General features: G+C 36.6%; 1 pseudogene; it reads right to left on the bottom strand.

The window, feature by feature from the left end:
• Nucleotides 1–8,060: 8,060 nt before the first annotated feature.
• LOC116630922 overlaps nucleotides 8,061–19,659 on the bottom strand; it is a 29,062-nt pseudogene continuing 17,463 nt past the window's right edge.

Below are 19,659 nucleotides of genomic sequence, written 5' to 3' on the forward strand. Positions count from 1 at the left end.
GCGTGCCAAACTAGACAAAAGTGCATGACACTGAGTGGAGCTTCCATCTCCACTATAACCCACAAGTAGAAGAGTTGGTACACAGGAAGGATGGAATGTTAAAGCGGCAGATTAAATCACTAACAGATAAAAGCATCTACACTGGGTAGGCTAAGGTACTATTCTAGGCTTTAATACATTTCAGTGATCAACCAGGAGGGCCTGTGGTCCTATGGTGGTCAACCATATGTTTAGACAGGGGACCCCGGCTGAGGCACCTAATACCATGAAGGTACGGAAGTCACTGGAAAAAGCCATTGCCCTGACTCTCATTGCAGATCAACATGCCGTGCTGCTGAGAATGCTAAGTCCTGTCACCCCCGGAAATGGCATTTTCTACTGGAATTTGCAACAGGATGTCCCACTCGGATGGGTGAGTTACTCCACACCTCTGGGTGAGGGGGGGAGCTACCCAATCTCCACTGGTATCTTATTGTCCTGCTGCAAGCCAGACCTACTGAAACACTATATCTGGGATGGAACATGCAGCATTGAGAGAGGGGAGACTAGGGGGATTCTGGTCGGCATAACCGATCCCCAGTCCATTCCCTCATGCCTGACTGTGCTGGCTCCCTCAGTGAACATTTATATGGTACGCACATGCAGGTCAACTTCCTAAAGCTGCCAACGCCCCTCTCCTTTAGGCCAGGTGGGCACATTCTGTTTTCCATTGATAGATCATTTGGCCAGCATCCTTATTCCCTCCACTGGTCTGGTGGATGTTATATAATGCATGAAGTCCTTACCAAATTCACCCAGGAAGCCTTAAATGATAGCCAACAAAACTTGTCTTTACTGAACACTGGAATCTTCCTAATGAGAAAAGCTGTCCTCCAAAATAGAATTGAACTGTATTTCTGTCTTGCTAGGAAGCACCTGTGCCATTATCCAGATAGAAATCTGTGTGTTTACACTGATGAGTCTGCTAATGTGTCCACTTAATTAAATCACATGGGACACAAGTGACCACCTTGAGGGATCTGACCCTCAGCCTAGGGGACTTAATAACTCAATGGTTCATATCATGGGGCTCTTGGTGGAAAAAGGTGTTACTTATTTGGGGAATCATTATCTTAATCTGTGTTCTCTCTTGCATATGCCTACATTACTGCTGTGGTATCTGCCTCCAATGGAGCCAGACAGCCACCAAATTAGCCACCTTCATGCTAATGAAACCCCTTGCCGACTGCTCAAGGCACATTTCAGAAGAGGGGCATCTCGGAGATTGTAAGAGCTAGTCACAAGGGGTATTGTGTTCCAGGAGGTCACTGAAAGGGCATGACCACAAACTGACCCGCAAGCTAGATCCGGGCGCCGGGAAGCTCCTCATGCCCCACCCCACCTCACTCCTCCATCTTTGGAATGTTCCGCCCACCCACCATTTCTGCATAGGGAGCTGTTCCAAGGACGCATCCTTGAGAGAGTAAGGTGTTGCTGACACCATCTGGGTTGGATACGTTACTCAACCCAGTTAAGGCCTCTATATAAACTTTGAAGATTCTGGCGGCGGGTGCGGAGACCCACTCGTCTTGCAGCGGCCGTCCTAGACAAGCCTCGTAAGTAAGCTCCTTGTGTGCTAAGCCAGCCTCCCCGGATCTGGGGCGGCCGGCCTCTTTCTTCGCTGTCTTCCTGCCCTCTCTGTCTGGGAGCCACTTTGGGAACCAGGGATTCCCATCAGCAGTATAGAAGAGCTGCACTGCTCTGCCTTGTGACCAGTAGTTGGTACCATCACTTCTGTGTGTACGTGTGTGTGTGCGCCTACGGATGTGGCATTTGGTTTGTTTTATCAATTCTCATAACTGTGGTGTGCTATCTGATGTTTTTATCTTGTATTTCTCCAATAATGTGATGTTGAGCATTTTTTTTTTTCATGTGATTATTTGCTTTTTATATTTCGTACTTCTTTGGTAAAGTATCTGTTAAAAGATTTTGCCTATCTACATATTTTTAAGTTAGTCTGTCTACTTAATATGTTGTAAATCCAAGTTATTTATGAGATATATGTTTTGTAAATATCTTCTGCAAGTCTGTGGATTGTTGTTTCATTTTTTAAACAGTGTATTTTAAAGAGCAAAATATTTTGGTGAAGTCCAGTTTATGCATGTACACATATTTTTTGGTTCATAATTTAAAAAAAGATTTTATTTATTTATTTTTGCGAGAGAGAGAGAGAAAGAAAGAGAGAGAGAGCACGGGGGGTGGGGGTGGGGTGCGGGGGGAGGGCAGAGGGAGAAGCAGACTCCCGGTGGAGCAGGGAGCCTGATGTAGGACTCGGTCCCAGGACCCCAAGATCATGACCTGAGCCGAAGTCAGACTCTTAACCAACTGAGCCACCCAGACGCCCCTGGTTCATGATTTTGTATTCTATCTAAGAAATATTTGCCTAATCCAGTTTTCTCCTTTTTTTTCCTAGAAATATATCTTTAGCTTCTACATTTAAGTTTATTATTCATTCTTATCCAATATTTATAATGGTGTAGGACAAGATATGAGGTTTGCTTTTTGCATATGGTTATACAATTCAGCACCGTTTGTTGAAAAGGCTACTAACTGTATTAGTTTCCTATTAGTGCTGTAACATATTATCAGAAATTTAGCAGCTGATAATAACACAAATTTATTATCTTATAGTTCTGGAGGTCAGAAGTCCAAGGTCACTGGTCTAAAGTCAAGGTGTTGGCAATGTCAGTTCCTTCTGGAAGTTCTAGGGTAAAATCCTTTCTTTACCTTTCCAGATTCTAGAGGTTCCCTGCATTCATTGCTCAAGCCACTTCCTCCGTCTTCAAAGCCAGCAGTATACCCCTTTCAAATCTAGTTTACTGATTCTGTCTCTGTCATCACATTGCCTTCTCTCACTCTGAACCTTCTGCCTTCCTCTCGTAAGGACTCTTGTAATTACATTGTGCCCACCCAGTAAATAAAGATTCTTAACTTAATAACATCAGTAAAGTCCCTTTTGCCATATAAGGCAACATCTTCATAGGTTTAGAGATTAAGACATAGACATCGGTTAATGTGTGTGGTAAAATCCCTTATTTCATTCCTGATATCAGTAATTTGTATTTTTTTAATCGATTATTTTATCCACTATTGTATTTTTCAAAGAACCAGCTTTTGAATTTATTGATTTTCTCTACTTTTTTTTTGGTTTTCTACTTCATTTTATAGTTCATTGATTTCTACTCATGTCGTTATTATTTCCTTACTTGTAGTTATTTTGGATATCGCTTGATTTTTATTTTTCTACCTTTTTAAGTTGAAACTTAAATTACTGCTTTGAAATGTTTCTTCTTTCCTAAAATGATCATTTAATTTAATGCCATAAAATTCCCTGCAAGCAATACTTTAACTGTGAACCTCATATCTTTGTATGTGGTATTTTTTTTTCATTCAGTTCAAAGTATTTTATAATTTGCCTTATGATTTTTCTTTTAACTATGAGTTCTTTCAAAGTGTATGGTTTAATTTCCAAATATTTGGGAATTTTCCAGATATCTTTGTTTAAGTTTACTTCTGTTTTGTTCAGATAACATACTTTGTATGTATTCAATCCTATCAAATTTATTTTGATTTTTTTATGAGCCAGAATATGGTTTATTTTGATGAATGTTCTGTGTATACTTTAAAAGAATACTTGTTCACCTAGTGTGGAATAGTGTTCTATAAATGTCAGTTTGGCAAAGTTGGTAGTGTTGTTCTAATTCATCTGGATCTTTATATTTTTCTATTAATTTTTGAGAAATTGGTAGTGTATTACACAATTGAGCTAATTACACATTAATCAACTTAATTGTTCAATTGTTACCAGGACTCACAGGTCTCAAACACTTGTCTTCACAAAACAACTTTATTTTTGAAGGTCTCAAACCATCACTAACTGCTTACAGACAAAGCATCTTAGTATCAGGAAACCCAAGGTCTGTAATGGTGAAGGTCTTTAGAGTATACTGATATTATAGACATATTCTAGCTATGTGACCAGCCTTAATTGTTGGAGCCCCATTACCATTTACTGAAACCAGGTGCAAATTATAAATCCAATTAGTATTTCTAAACAATGCTTTCAGGCTATTAAATCCTGCCCTGAAACAACTCAGAAACCCATAGGTACAGAATACTGTACATCATTTAATAATTTCCATAGCACTGACCAAGTGTTGATAGCTCTGGAGATAAGCATGAGATCAATCCAGACCAGATGAAATGAATCCACATTATACCAATGAACTGTAGTTATCAAGTTAAGAAGACAACCAAACTAATGTAATTCCTGTGAAAATTTTATCAGATTTTTGCACCAACTTAACTTTTTTCTTATAACCTTTACCTATTGCAGTTTGAACTGTATTATAAGCTTAAGCTTATAGCTTTTAATAAATAATTAACTTATTATTAAGGAGATCTAAGTGCAATTCAGGCCCATAATCTCCCATGGAGATTACATCCTAAGCAGATTTTAAGTCAATTTCCCAGTACATTTGATCAACGCTCTGTATTATCATTGGTCTTATGTCATCTATCAAGGTGACTTTACCAATGACCTGAATATTGTACCAAATTGCAACATTATTATGACTATTAAAGATATAATTACAAAACAAATCAGAAATTATGACTGTAGTGTTTATTGCTACTTTCCAATGGAAATAGCTATTTCCTATGTGCCAAACATTATTATGTACACAATTATTAACCAAAGACTATGTCTCAGGGAGATGTGAAGTTCTAGGTGTTCTGTGTGAAGATAGGTTCCTCATCACACAGGATCAAAACAAGATGGGTTTCAAATGGAAGGAGGCTCTTAAGAGAGTCTTTTAACTGTCTCTTGGGTGTATTCGTGTAAAATTTAAAATCTGTACTCACAAATTATACAATTGAACTGTCTTATTCTGATCTATGATATTGCCATAGATGTTAACAAGACTGATATAAAATATACTCCCCATTTGGAAACTTGTATTAATAAGGGGATCTGTATATTTTCCATAAATGGACTAGTGTTTTGGCAGTTGTATACCAGGCCAATGGGATTGGGTTATGTTTGCCTCTATTTGAAGTAATATATCCAAAACTCCTGCCTGTGTTATGATACAAAGCTTTTTCTCACTGTTGTGTATGGGCATGTTGTCTTAACTTTGTTTCATTTGCAAAAACTGTTAGTTAAAACTGTATTATCAGAACAAACAGCTTGCAGTCTTCTGTCTACTTCATGGAATTTGAATACTCCCCAAGCCACCTTTTCTTCCAAGAACTTTTTTCTCTGATAACTCTCTTAATTAAAGCAAATTCCATTAATCTAAATATCTCTAGGCCTGCTCTTATATCCCCTAAAGCTCTGTTTGATCTGGAACTGTTGTTTTTTTCCATCATGTTTGTTGTGCCCACTCTGTGCTAATTGTCCATGTGTAATTGGGGAACATACCTTATACCTAAAAATGCCATATTTTCCAGGACAAAGTCATATGGGAAATTAGCGTGTGTGTATGTGTGTGTGTGTGTGTGTGTGTATAAATATACATGTATATATATACGTACATACACGTACATACATACCAGAATGTCCTTCATAGCTAGTCTCCAAATTTCCAGGTATTGCATCTCTGGTATATATACCAATAGGTTAGACTGATTGATCTCAAGAACTCACATGTTCTTTTAGTTTTTCTTTAAAGGTACAACACTGTGAGATGCGAGACAAGTAGCAGAAGACATTCTATCATTCTACCTTTTCTTAACAGTTCATTAAAATTGATGGTTACGCAATAATCTTCAGGTTTTTTTTTTTTAAGATTTATTTATTTATTTATTTGACACAGAGAGGGAGATAGTGAGAGAGAGAGAGCACAAGCAGGGGGAGTGGCAGGTAGGCAGAGGGAGAGGGAGAAGCAGGCTCCTTGCTGAGCAGGGAGCCCGATGCGGGACTCGATCCCAGGACCCTGGGATCATGACCTGAGCCGAAGGCAGCCGCTTAACCAACTGAGCCACCCAGGCACCCCAATCTTCAGTTTTAATACAGAATAAAGTGCATGAGGTTTGGCCTACGGAAAGAAATTCACATATAGTCCCATTTGGCATCACAGTAGTAAATATAGCCTGTAAAATGAGAGCCTAATGACACACCTTATTAATGTTGTTCCATTTAGACGTCATGAGGATTTCTGTTCTTTCATGGCATAACATGGTATGACATAAGCCATTCCAATAACTATGTTTCATAATGCTGTCTCCCAGGCTATGGTTTTTTGTTTTAGTAATGATGGAGCTTAGCAGAGAAAAGTATATCATCCTTACAGGCATCTGAGCCAAAGCTAAGAGAGAAAATTATTTTTTTTGCTGTTAAGTCTTTTTCAAGGTACCAAAGTAGTGTTTAGTGTTCCCTTATGAATAATTCCTTTGTTAACTCCTTTACCCTCAGTGATTAGTTTACATTCTTTCCACTTATTTCAACCCAAACTTCTCCTTCACAAGTGTGCGCTCAGGTTAACCACTGTGTTGATCCACATTGGTGGAAGAAATATGAACCTCACTAATGCCTCCCTCTCTAGCCATTCCCATTCATTTGGGGTAGGATTAGAAAAATACAGATTTATGGACCATCCCCTAGGTAATAAGGCACTTGATATTGTGGAAGCCAGTTTTGGCTTTATATATTTGATTAAGTGCATATACATTTAGGATTTTATGTCAGTTTTGGCTTTATACATTTGATTAAGTGCAGATACATTTAGGGTTTTATGTCTCCTTGAAAAATTTACCTTTCCCCCCAGTTTTATTGAGATATAGTTGACATACAGCACTGTGTAAGTTTAAGGTAGGTGTAGCATACTGATTTGATTTGCATGTATTGTGAAATGATCACAATAAGTTTAGTTAACATTCATCATTTCCTATAGATACAAAAGAATAAAAAAGAAAAGAAAAAATGTTGTTTTCCTTGTGATGAGAACTTTTAGGATCTACTTTTAGCAATTTTCAAATATACCACACAGCTGTGTTCACTATTAGTCATCGTGCTGAATATTACATCCCCAGACTTATTTATCTTATAACGGGAAGTTTGTACCTTTTGACCACCTTCATCTAATTCAATTATGAATTGGCCCTTAATATTATAAACATTAACATTATAAAACATTACTCTTCATCCTTTATAATATTCCTTTCTCTGAAATAAATCTTATCTAATAATTCTTACAACCGTTCTAACTTTGTTTTGATTTGTGCTTACATGATATATCACTTTTATCCTTTTGCTTTTAACCTATCTTTGTATTTATATTTAAAGTAGATTTTTATAGACAACATAAAGTGAGTCTTACTCTGCTCCACTTTATAATTGGAGCACTTAGGCTTTATGCATTTGAAGTAATTATCAATATACTTGCATTTAAGTTTACAATATTGCTCTTTGTTTTCCAGTTTATCGTGTTTCTTTTTCTTATAGTAAGCAAGATAATTTTTTGCTTATTTAAATTCATATATATGTGCATATATAGAGAGAGTATATGTGTGTGTATATATGTATATATAGAATAGTTTTCTGAATGACAGTTTTTGACAGTGAGTAAAGGTTACAATTAAAAACAATAAGCCCTAATTTTCCGTAGCAGCTTTTATTTTTTCCTAAAAAGAAAGTCCATTTTTATACAGAGATAATCATTTAGATGTGTATTCTAAAATGCTTGAGATTTTTTTCTAAAGTGTCAAAACATATATAACCCCCATTATTTCAGAGGAGAATTACAATGAGCAGAAGAATATATCAACTTAGATTCTCAAGGTCATCTCAAATTCCGGAGTCCCTGGTTTCTGTGATAGGGTAAGAATTTTGCTAGCAAATGGTTAGACTAGCATCCAGGCAAAATGCTGTAAATCTTCATCTTATGATTCTTAACTTTTTAATACACTGAAACAGATTGTTTAATCAAATCTAGATATGTGGCAACAAGACCTGAGAAACTTATCTAAATATTTGTTTTGATAATTCCTAGATAAACTTCATTTGCCCATTTCATATTCTACTATTTATATTTTTTTGTTTTGTCTCTCTTTTCTTTCCACAAATTCCCAAGCACAATCCCTAAAAAACTGTGAGTCCTATTATTTGGTTGGAGGAAAGTTAATCTCCACCATCCTCAGGTCTGTGGATGTCTGAGTATAAACCTGATGAGCCTAACGGTCTCCTGTGGCCAGAGCCTTGGAGTAGCAAGTGGTCTGGTTCTGACTAGAACCCTACCGGGTACAGTGCCTCCAGGATCATGACACTGAAGCCCCTGAGCCACTGAGCCACTGCTTGGTGTTTCTACGGAGCCACAGTGCTGTGGACTTCAGACCATCTCTTTTGTCCTGATGAACATAGATAGTATCATATATTATTGTCAGAATTCTAGAAAATAAAGAATCAGGTAAACAGCTGGATTAACTGAGCCCTTGGTAGCAGACCATCCAAGTAACAATCCCCAGTTAAAAGTCAACTGCAAGGCTAATTGAGGCCTTGCGTGTAATTCTTTTTATTAGTGAGTTGGTGATTACATGAAGTAGGGACGCTGCTCCCAGAGCTATGCTTTTTATTGTGGTCGCTGCCCCACATGCCCTGAGTAGTTCAGCTTGCTCTAATGCCAAAGAGCTATTCTATGTATGAATCTGAAAACATCCTGATTCACAGGCCGATTCTGTGCTCCAGATACGTGGCAGACCCAGCAACCAGATTCTACTGGGTTTGTCCAACTACATGAGGAGCAGGTAGGGTTGTAGAGGGTGGGGTGCCAAATCCATGACCCCCAAAGCCACAGGCTGAGCAGCTGCTGGGTCTGAGGGCTCCCAGCCCCCTGTGGGTGCCAGGGTCAGGGAGCAGCCCTAGGAGTCCTACAGCCATGTCTGCCTCATGCCCACAGGCTGCACATGAGTCTGCACTGAGGAGACGAGGAGGCATGGTCCCCTCGTCGTGTGTTCTTTGTTCTTTTTTTCTCATTCCCTGCCTTCTTTGGGTTATTGAGTACTTTTCATGATCCCACTATATGACCATTATTATCTTATTGGATATATACATAATAAAAACCAAAGAAGCAGAACCAATAGGATATATTAAAAGATTTAATCTTACGTGGTTGGGAGGGCTAACTAGTAGGAAATCTGGATGCTCAGGCAGGAGTTGATGTAGCCTTGAATCTAAAATCTGTAGTATAGGCCAACAAAGCTGGAAATTCAGGCAGGATTTTTACGTTACAATCTTAAGGCAGAATTCCTGCTACTTCAGGAAACCTCAGATTTTGTCTTAAGTCCTTCAACTGATTCAGAACATATTCATCGTTACGAGAATCCCTCATATTGACATTTTATAGCCATACCCACTTCTCTCCGGCCCCTACCCTCTTCTTAACCCCTATCAGCCATAGACCTGTTCTCCATTCCTATAACTTTGTCTTTTCAAGAATGTTCTATAAATGGACTCATACTGTATGGACCCTTTGAGATTGCTTTTTTCCCCCCACTCACCGTCCAGGTTTCATTATGTCAGATAATTCTAACATTTCTGTCATTTTGATCTGGGTGTCCGTTGATTTTTTTTTTTTTTTAATTCAGCCTGGTATCTTCTTAGTTCTTGATATGAGGAGTGATTTTCAGTTGAAATCTGCACATTTTCATGTTATGTTCTGAGACTTTAGATTTCATTTAAAATTCTGGTTTGGTTGACTTTTTCTGACACTGCTGCATTAGGGAAGGGGAAGGGGATGTTGCCTCAGTACTTCCAGATGGAAGTCAAACTTCAGGTTCCCCACTTGGCCTTCTCCCCACGAGAGAGTGGGGGCTTTGTTGCTCTTTGCTGAACATTCAACTCTGAGCTCCCCATGTGGAGTCCACTGATGTTGTGGTGGGAATGGCCCCATTAGTGCTGGGTAAGAGTCCTGACTCTCTAGGCCTGCCATGACACCTGTGAGGAGCAGTGCTCTGTTACTGCTGGGTGGGTGTGGGATCTAGGCTGTGTGGTCTTCATTAACTCCGGGATCAGGGGACTCATTACCAGCTGGTGGAGATGAAAATCCCAACTCTTACTTGACCTTGTCCGACACCACCTCAGGGTAATGACAAGTGGAATAAGGGGAAGTCTGGCTTTCCCACTCAGGCTTTGCTGGTGTAGATGGAGTGTGGCCATAGTTTTTCTTTGCTTTTTATTGGAGTAGATTGGTTATTGTCTAAAAGTTGTCTGTCTTACTAGATTGCCTATTCCTGGTCCCTTGGCTAGAGAGAAGATGTTTATGTTTTTTTGTTTTCGGGGGGTTTTTTGACCGCACTTTCTGACATTTCTAGGCTATCATCTTCTTCAGCTCCAAGTCTGGGATACAAAAAAAAGAAATCCCATAGAACTCACCACCATGCTGTCCCTTGGGTCCTGAGGTCCCTGCTGGTCTACCTTCTTGCCACCTTTCAGAGTCTTCTTAGAATTTTACACGTATACACACACACACACACACACACACACACACACCTGTCTGTCTGTCTGTTACCTATCTATCTATCTATCTATCTATCTATCTATCTATCATCTATCATCTATCTATCATCTATCGTCATCTTAGTTTTCTAGGGCTGTCATAACTAAGTACCACACACTGGGTAGCTTAAACAACAGAAATTTATTTTCACACAGTTGTGGAGTCTAGAAGTTTATGATCAAGGTGTCAGCAGATTTGGTTTCTTCTGAGGCCTCTCTCCTTGGGTTGTCGATGGCTGTCTTGTCATTATGTCCTCACATTGTCTTTCCTCTGTGCATGGATATGTCTGGTGTTTGTGTCCAAATTTTCTCTTCTTATAATGGTACCAGTCAGATTAGATTAAGGTCAGCCCTAATATATATTTTTTGTTGTTCTTTGAGGAATACAGAAAATACATGTACTCCATCATCCCAGAAGTAGAAGTCCTTGTTATTGGTTTTAAAATGTCATCATTTTAAAATTTCATTATATTCTGGGCTCCATGAAATCTGCTGAAATGTAAGCCATGATTTTTAGAGCTGTGTGTCTCTCTTTGTAATATACGTTGTTTTTTCTTTTGGTTTTCAGCAGTTTGACTATACATGTCTGGATATGGCCTAGTTTGTGTTATCCGATTTTGCACTTGCTGACCTCTTTGTAGTTTATTTTCTTTACCAAATTTTGAAATTTTTCAGCTCTAATATGCTGAAATATTTTTTTCTATCCCATTTCTCTCTCTAGTTCTTTTGGAACTTCCATTACACATAATAGATCACTTGATTTTGTGTCACAAATCATTGAGGCTCTTCTGTTTTCTTGTCATTTTTATGTCTATTTTTCACGTTAGATCATTTCTATTGAACATTTTTTACATACATTGATCCTTTCTTTGACTGTCTCCAGTCATCTGTTGATCCCTTTGAGTGAATCTTTTATTTCAGATACCGTGCTTATAAATTCTAAATTCCCATTGGGTTATTTTTATATTTGCTATATCTCTACTGAAATCCTCCATATATTCATTCATTTTGACAGTAGTTTCCTTTTGATCCTTGAATATGCTTTTAATAGATGCTATAAAGTTCTTTCCTGAAAATTCCACTTCTGGGTTATCTTGGAATCTCTTACTAACTGGTCTTTCTCTTAAGTATGGGCCACATTTTTTTTTCATGTAACTAGTAATTTTTATTGTACACTATATATTGTAGATAATACTTAGTAGAAATCTGAATTCTGTTATCTTCCTCTGAAGAATGTTGATTTTTGTTTTTCAGACTGTTGGCTGTTAAACTTGAACTATATAAGCTTGGTTTTATACTTGATTCAAAAAGATGTTTTGCTTTTATCTCTGTTTGAGATAAATACTTTAGTCCTGCTACATCATTGATAGTTTTAAGACATGACCTCGTGGCATTTCACTGAGAAGAACCCAAACTCAAAATTGTATCTTCCTTCTGTAGGAAGATACTGAGATACTTACCCACTTAAATCAGTCTTCCACTTGATGTTTGTCACCATTATTATTAGAGTCTTCGTGCATGCACAGCTTAGGGAACAGCCAGTAATTTGAGGATAGTTATACATAGATTTGGGGCATACCCCTTCAGTGTTCTCTTTTTCCCTCAGGATTTTTACACTCAATATTCAGCAATTCTGGCAGCCCCAAACTCTGTCCTCTGAGACTTCAAGACACTGAGACAGCAGTTTTCTGCTTGGGTTCTAGTCACCTCATGCCAGGTGGACTGAAATATGCTCTAGTAAAATGAGGAAATCACTTTTAAGATATAATTCCCTTTAATTTTATGAATACATTTGATCTCCCATGCCTTCAAATAGTTATTTTTAAAAATATTTTGTTTAGAGTTTGTATTTGTTTTCTGGAAGAGGGTTAAGTTATACCAGTAAAAGTTACTCTACCAAACCAAAACCAAAACTCTTTAATTTATATTTGTAAGCAAAAGAAAATTACCAATAAAAGAATGGTAAGAAGATAGAATGAAACGTAAATGATAGTAATTTACTAGTTTCTTAGGATGATACTTGAAAATGCCTTCCAGTGGGTCTTTGAGTTTTAGCAACCTGATTTTGTTCTTATTTGAATAAAGGTTAGGAATATCAAGTAGTTCAATATGAAATAAGTCGGTAAAAACAGAAAAAAAATCAAAGAAATATAAAATTTAGTTTTCGGACCCCATTCTAAAATCTGATTTTTTAGACTGAATCTCATACTGGGTTTGCTAATTCTAAGACTCCATGGGACAATTTCAGTTATTATATACAAGACTTCAAAGAAGAAATAGTAATGAACTTTTAAATTTTTTATCAGGTTCTTGAAAAGTAAGATTTTTCTCCTTAATGACTAACAGAATTATTTTATCAATAATAAAATGCCAGGCGGTGATCTTTGAGTGCTGCTTCATTTGCTAAGTATGTAAAAAGAATGTATTTAAGGGATATTCACAAGGTCTTAAAAAAAAAAGATGTCATTTTTTAGTTCTATTTCAAAATCCCCCTTACATTCAACAGAATACTTGCAAATAACTTTAACTGTCAGAGAGTAGAGTAACCAGCTAGTTCAGCTTGACTGGAGAGGTTCAGTTTCATAAAGCCAAATTTGTACTCTTGTGGTTTCAGGGCAATTTTCTGTTACTTCCATACCTAATTTCAGGAATCAAAATTAATTCCTCTGGTAGCTATCCCTATAAAATTTGTTCTAGCAAACAGAAGTAAATTGAAATACAGTTATCTTCAAAGAATGAAATAATAATCATCTCAGCCTAAATATTGGATTTCCCAATTATGCTCACATGGTGGTTTACCTTTTCTATTATTTAAGCTTGGGCCTTTGTTCTTAGCCCTCCTTTTCTTATTGTGCTTGAGAATCAATGGAAAGGCTGCCTCTCGGAAGATTAAAAAGTAATTTTCTGGGAAAATACTTTCACAGAATTAAGCACTTCTTTTAAAGATAAACATTAAGCATTATGTGCACAATTACAGTCTTTTAAGCTAAGCTACTATATCCCATTGGGTAAATCTTTATTCATACTTTAGTTTTTCAACCTAACATTGTTTACCAAATAGACCTAAAATATTATGGAATTCAAGTTTGAAATGCATGTTATCATGAAAAAAATCAATGTTATTAAATTGGTTATACATGAAATTTTGCTTGCATTTTTTCTTTTTTGTTTGTATACATATTTTTCTTTTTCTTTCTTTCTCATTCTCTCTCTTTTTTTCTTTCTTTCTTTCTTTCTTTCTTTCTTTCTTTCTTTCTTTCTTTCTTTCTTTCTTCCTTCCTTCCTTCCTTCCTTCCTTTCTTTCGATTTTTATCTGAAATACAGTTTAAATAGTGACGATAACTCAAAATGGTACTGGCTAAGAACTCTTCAGTATTGGCCAATTTGATAAGATATTTGGATGTTATCTCTCTGTGTGACTCCATTATGGCATTTCTCTCTGTAAAGATAGGAATGAGTGTTTATTAATATTTATTTTACATATAATATGTATACATATGTGTGTATTTCTCTTATCTCTTAATCATATGCCTTACACTTTCCCTTTCTCCCTGGCCCCTGCCTCCTCAATCTATCATTTCAATTGCACAAATATTTATTTTGCTAGTGATCTTATTTCATCACACTGTGAGCAGGTGTTCATCACTTGTGTTCTCTTGCAAAATACAGGTCTTCTTTTCAAATCCAGTATACTGTCAAATACATTTTCCCTGTTTGTCAATCAGGTAGAGTATATTGGACTTCCTGGTATTATTTTGCATTGACTGGTTCAAGAAACAGAGTGAAGGCATGCATTGATGAAGACACATTGTGTACCTATCCAACTATGGGCTCTTTTGCGAAATTGGTAAATCAGGTCCTCATCTTTTTAAATATTTATTGTGCTTGTTACTGCTTCTGCTAAACAAACTTCTATAGTTTGTATCTTATCGAACTCTTATTGAAGTATATTGGATACAGAGGATTATAGTTATGTTTTGGCTCTTAGCTTCGGCTATGTATATTAGTGACTGTTCTGTTTTATAATTTGGAATGGTTTAACACATATTTAATCTAAGACACCTAAAACAGTTGTGTTATATATATAATAACAATTCCATTAATAAAATTAAGCTACAGCAAAGTTTGGTTGAACATGTCTTGATTATATCACCTGTTCCTGTTACCTGTCTGTCCCGTAATTTGCTCAATTTTTAATTGCATTTATATAATGATTGAACATTTTATAAATATATTATTATTGAATATATTTATGAGAGTTTTCATACAAATGCCATAGCAATATGGCATTTTATTATCTGTAGCTTCTTCAGATTTAGGGAGGTGAAGTTTACTCAATTCATAGTTATTGAACACCCACAGGTACATACCATTTCTTGTAATTTGTTTGCCATAATTCAAGAGGTAGAGACACATTCATCATTTTGCTCAAATCCTTTAAACTTATTGAAACATTTAAGAGGCTGTATGTTAGAAGTAATGTCAACACAGGAATTCTTAATCTCAGGAAACAAACTGAGGGTTGCTGGAGTGGTGGGGGGTGGGAGGGATGGGGTGGCTGCGTGATAGACATTGGGGAGGGTATGTGCTATGGTGAGTGCTGTGAATTGTATAAGACTGTTGAATCACAGACCTGTACCTCTGAAACAAATAATACATTTTATGTTAAAAAAGAAGAAGAAGAAGAAAGAAGAAAGAAGAAAGAAAAAGAAGAAGAAGAAGAAGAAGAAGGAGAAGAAGATAGCAGGAGGGGAAGAATGAAGGGGGGGAAATTGGAGGGGGAGACGAACCATGAAAGACTATGGACTCTGAGAAACAAACTGAGGGTTCTAGAGGGGAGGGGGTGGGGATGGGTTAGCCTGGTGAGTGGGTATTAAAAAGGGCACGTACTGCATGGAACACTGGGTGTTATACACAAACAATGAATCATGAAACACTACATCAAAAACTAATGATGTAATGTATGGTGATTAACATAATATATAACATAACAAATAAATAAAAATAAATAAAAATATTAATTCTTCAAAAAAAAAAGTAATGTCAACAGTGGTTCAATTAAAAAAGTTACACTAGGGGTGCCAGGTGGCTCAGTCGGTTGGGTGGCAGACTCTTGATTTCAACTTAGGTTGAGATATCTGGATAGTGGGGTCAGTGGCCTTGGGCTCCTATGCTCAGCGCTCAGCATGGAGTCTGCTTGTCCTTTCCCCTCCACCCCCTCTCAGATAAGTAAATAAATAAAATCTTTTAAATAATAATAATAATAATAATAAAATTACACTACTAGATCTTTGACATGGTATATACTCTAGATTACAATTAGATTTCATCTCTTGATTAAAGGCCAAATCTACTCCCTTCTCATTGCTTCTCTACTGATCTATATTGCATAGCATGTCAAGACCTGTTCTACCTCAAGGGGACAGAATAATCAATTAATGGTCAAGGGACTAGGAGTGGCAACCCTTCTGCTGTAAATTTTTTAACATTGGTGTAGACCAAAGCACTACTGATATACATAATTCATTTACTTTTCTAACAATATGAGCCTATGGGCCTATGACTGTAGTTACGCTTTAAAATAAATTATTCCCAGATGGTATAACCATCTTACTAGTAGAGACTACAAGAACCAGGTAGGGGATATTCAATAATATTAAAAGAAGTAAAATTTCTTAGTGTAAGGTCAAAGATGGACAAGCATGTATTGTAAGAAAGTGTTTTCCATAGTGGGAAATTATCAAAAGAAAAAAAGAAGTTGTAAAAAATGTTCATTTGACAGATGTGAAAAATGATTGCTTCTTAGTATTCCTAAACAACTATTAGGGAAAAAAATGTTAAAATATATATAAATTCAAATTTTAAAAATAGGAGAGAGGGAGATTAGAGTTTGTTGAACACTGAGTTGGAAATTATCATCATCCTTACCAGATGATCAGTCATTCAACTTCTGCTTGGACTCTGACAATGATGAGAAACTCATTATCTCAGGAGCAAGCCTATACCCTTGTTAGACAAATTATCATTTTAAAAATATTTCACCAACATTTATTTCTAAGAAATGTCCACATATCAGTAGATTTATGAGAACTAAGGGCAAAGGACAAGCTTAAAATATCATGCCTTATCATAATATATATTATCTGATTTTGTTGAAAAGTAAAATTCTTCTCTGTTTCTAGCTGCATGAAGGCACCAATATTAAAATAAACAAGAAAGGAAATAAGCAATCTAAGACTGAGACTTTACTCTTTCATTCAGGTTGGGCTTGTTTTAAGTTTGAGGTGAAGTTATACATAGAAGTTATACCCTTTTATTGTGACCTTTCTTATTGACAAAGAATTCCACAATTTTCCATTCCTTTACCAAATAAGTATAAGTATACCAAATGTTAATCTCCTTGCTAAACAAGTTTTAAGAAATAGCTGTAAGTGTATTATCAATTTTGAAATCTACTTTGTGGCCTTATTTGTTGACATGTGTGTACAGAGAATTTAACTTAGCTAAGTTATTAAACACTTTTGGCTACTGTTCTAAGTCTTTCTTACCTTTCTTGACTGATTTAAAGTGACTTTGGAATCATGGATTCCAAAGTGGTGTGTGGGGGGGGGAGTGGATTATATTGTGCTCCCTTCTTTGCCCCTGCTTCCATCATAATTCTCTAAGTATCTGTTCTTCCTAAGAACATTCCAGAGGTATTCTTTTTGGGATTTCCAAAAGGTTCTCCATAAATAGCAGTATTTTTTTCTACCCAATTCTGAATAAGAAGTAAAAAAAAAGAATGATAACATAAAAGTCAACATATCGCCTTTGCTATTGATAGTGAATGGATTGTGGTATGGCATTTAGGTTTGTTCATTTGGTAGACTCATATCCCCATCATCACTGCCCTGTAGGTTGCTGGCAACCTTGGATAATTAGACCAGGTCACCACCCCAAAGAGGTAACCCCCCTGGAGCAATAGTGGAATAGTGTGTTTCTCCAGCAGACAGCTTGCTCCCAAGAGCAAGGAAGGCAGAGGTGAGCCAAGCATGCCTGGTTCATTACCTCAGATTTACCCATCAGATAAATTACCTTACCTTTCTAATGACAAAGAGAGGTGAACAGTATGTTGAGAAGAAATTCTTCCTCAGGGAAGCCAGGAGTAGAGGGTATGGGGACCGTGTTCCCAATTAACACACTCAATGAAAAGAAATAGTGTGGGGAGTTTTTCTCTATTGGCCACAGAAACTTCAGAATACCGTTTTCTTCCAAAAGGCTACTGTTCCACAGGGATATCAGATGAGGTTAAAAAACATTAGTTTATGCTATTTTTAACCCTATTTTAGCGAGTTTCTTCTCTAGTTTATAATTTTTTCCTCTAGGGGCAATCGCAAGCACCCAGAATTCCTCAGTAAGTGCCTGGCTCTGCAACTGAGCCCTCCATTAACAGTTAATTACTTCCTTCACTATTTCATGTTAAAGCCCACAGTTTAAAAATCTGTAGTTATTCATAATGAGGTATTTATATCATGACTTTTTTGGAGCAAGAGAGGTTCTTATTTCATGTAGGTACTTAGTTATGATGCAGAGGGTCGACTAAGAATCAGTGAGGATTAGCTGCAGTTATCATTGAAGTCCTTTGCTCAGGGTACTCTCAAACCAGATCTTTCCTAATCTGGCAGCTATTTTGAGTTGTGTTTTCTTCTAGCGGGTCATAATAGAAAGATAGTATATCTATTATTCTATCATCTTTATTAACTGTACTGTTTAAATCATTCACATTTTTTCTACTTACTAGTAAGTTTTTGATCATTACCAGTATTTTAAAATCTCTCACTGCAGTTGTATTTCTGTCAATGTCACATTGAATTTCAACATCTCAGTGTATATCTCGTTATTAGCGCTGATACTGTGACAGATGTAAAATGACATTTTTATTGACTTTCTATTGTCATTACATCAAACTGATCTGTTTTACTTGGGGAGTTCTCTTTTGCTAGTAGGGTAGGCCCAGCTCTGCTTTTGCTTTCTTTGTTTCATTTTTAGCCATTGTACATCCTTTCTTTCTTTTAATTTTTCTTGTGAACTGATTATCTTATTTTGTTAGTCTGCTTGCTTGCTTGTTTTTAAGCAATCTGAATTCTTTCTCCTGATGTACCAGACTTTACATTCCCTGGTTCCTCGGGAACTTGCTGATCTCATGTGCAGATCTGATTGTCTCACTGCATAGCTGCACTGGTCTCCTTGCTATTCTTTGAATATTCCTGACACATTTTCTCTTTAGTATGTACTATTGTCTAGCGTATTTAATATTTACTTAATTTGTCTTGTTGATCATCTGGCTCTTTTAGTAGAATGCATACTCAATGAGGGAAGAAATTTTTGCCTGTTTTGTTAACCACTCTACACAAAGGACCTAGAATATTGCCTAGTATATAATAGGTACTCACAAATACTTGTGGACTGAATGAATTGAACAAATAGATCTGCATTTTAAAGCTATAATATTTAATTTTGGCATGTATTTCACTTATTTTGTAGTTCCTACCTGTTCCTTTTTCTAAATAAGTGGTTTTATTTGCTTATTAACTTCCAGAATCGTTTCAAAGTTAGCCATATGCTTTTTAGTTACATGAATGGTTTTCTCAAAGTTTTTCTGTGAAATTCATAAGCCAACATTATGCTGTGAAATGTGGAGATTAAAATCAAAGCCTTGCTTTGATACCTCCCAAAGGTGTGACTCAGGCAAGTTGTTTAACTTCTCTGTGACAGTTTCCTTATCTACAAAGCAAGAGTCCTTATATGTTTTTTTGAGAATTAAATGAGTGTATATAATTACAGTCCTTAGCACATCTTAAGTACTATACAGTTGAAAACAATTTTCTTAGTCCATTTGGGCTGCTTATACCAGAGATCACAGACTGGGTGCCTTCAACAACAAACATTTATTTCTTAGAGTTCTGATAACTGGAAATCCAAGATCCAGGTGCTGGTAAATTTGGTGTCTGCTGAGGGCCTTCTTACTGTTTTATACACTGCTTTCTTCTCCTTGTGTCCTTTCCCATGGTGGAGAGCAGAGAGAGGGTAAGCTCTCATGTCTCTTCTTCTAAGGACACTAAATTTCATTCATGAGGGCTCTACCCTCA

Source organism: Phoca vitulina, unplaced genomic scaffold (assembly GCF_004348235.1).
Source record: "Phoca vitulina isolate PV1807 unplaced genomic scaffold, GSC_HSeal_1.0 scaffold1, whole genome shotgun sequence".
In the NCBI taxonomy this organism is placed as follows: domain Eukaryota; kingdom Metazoa; phylum Chordata; class Mammalia; order Carnivora; family Phocidae; genus Phoca; species Phoca vitulina.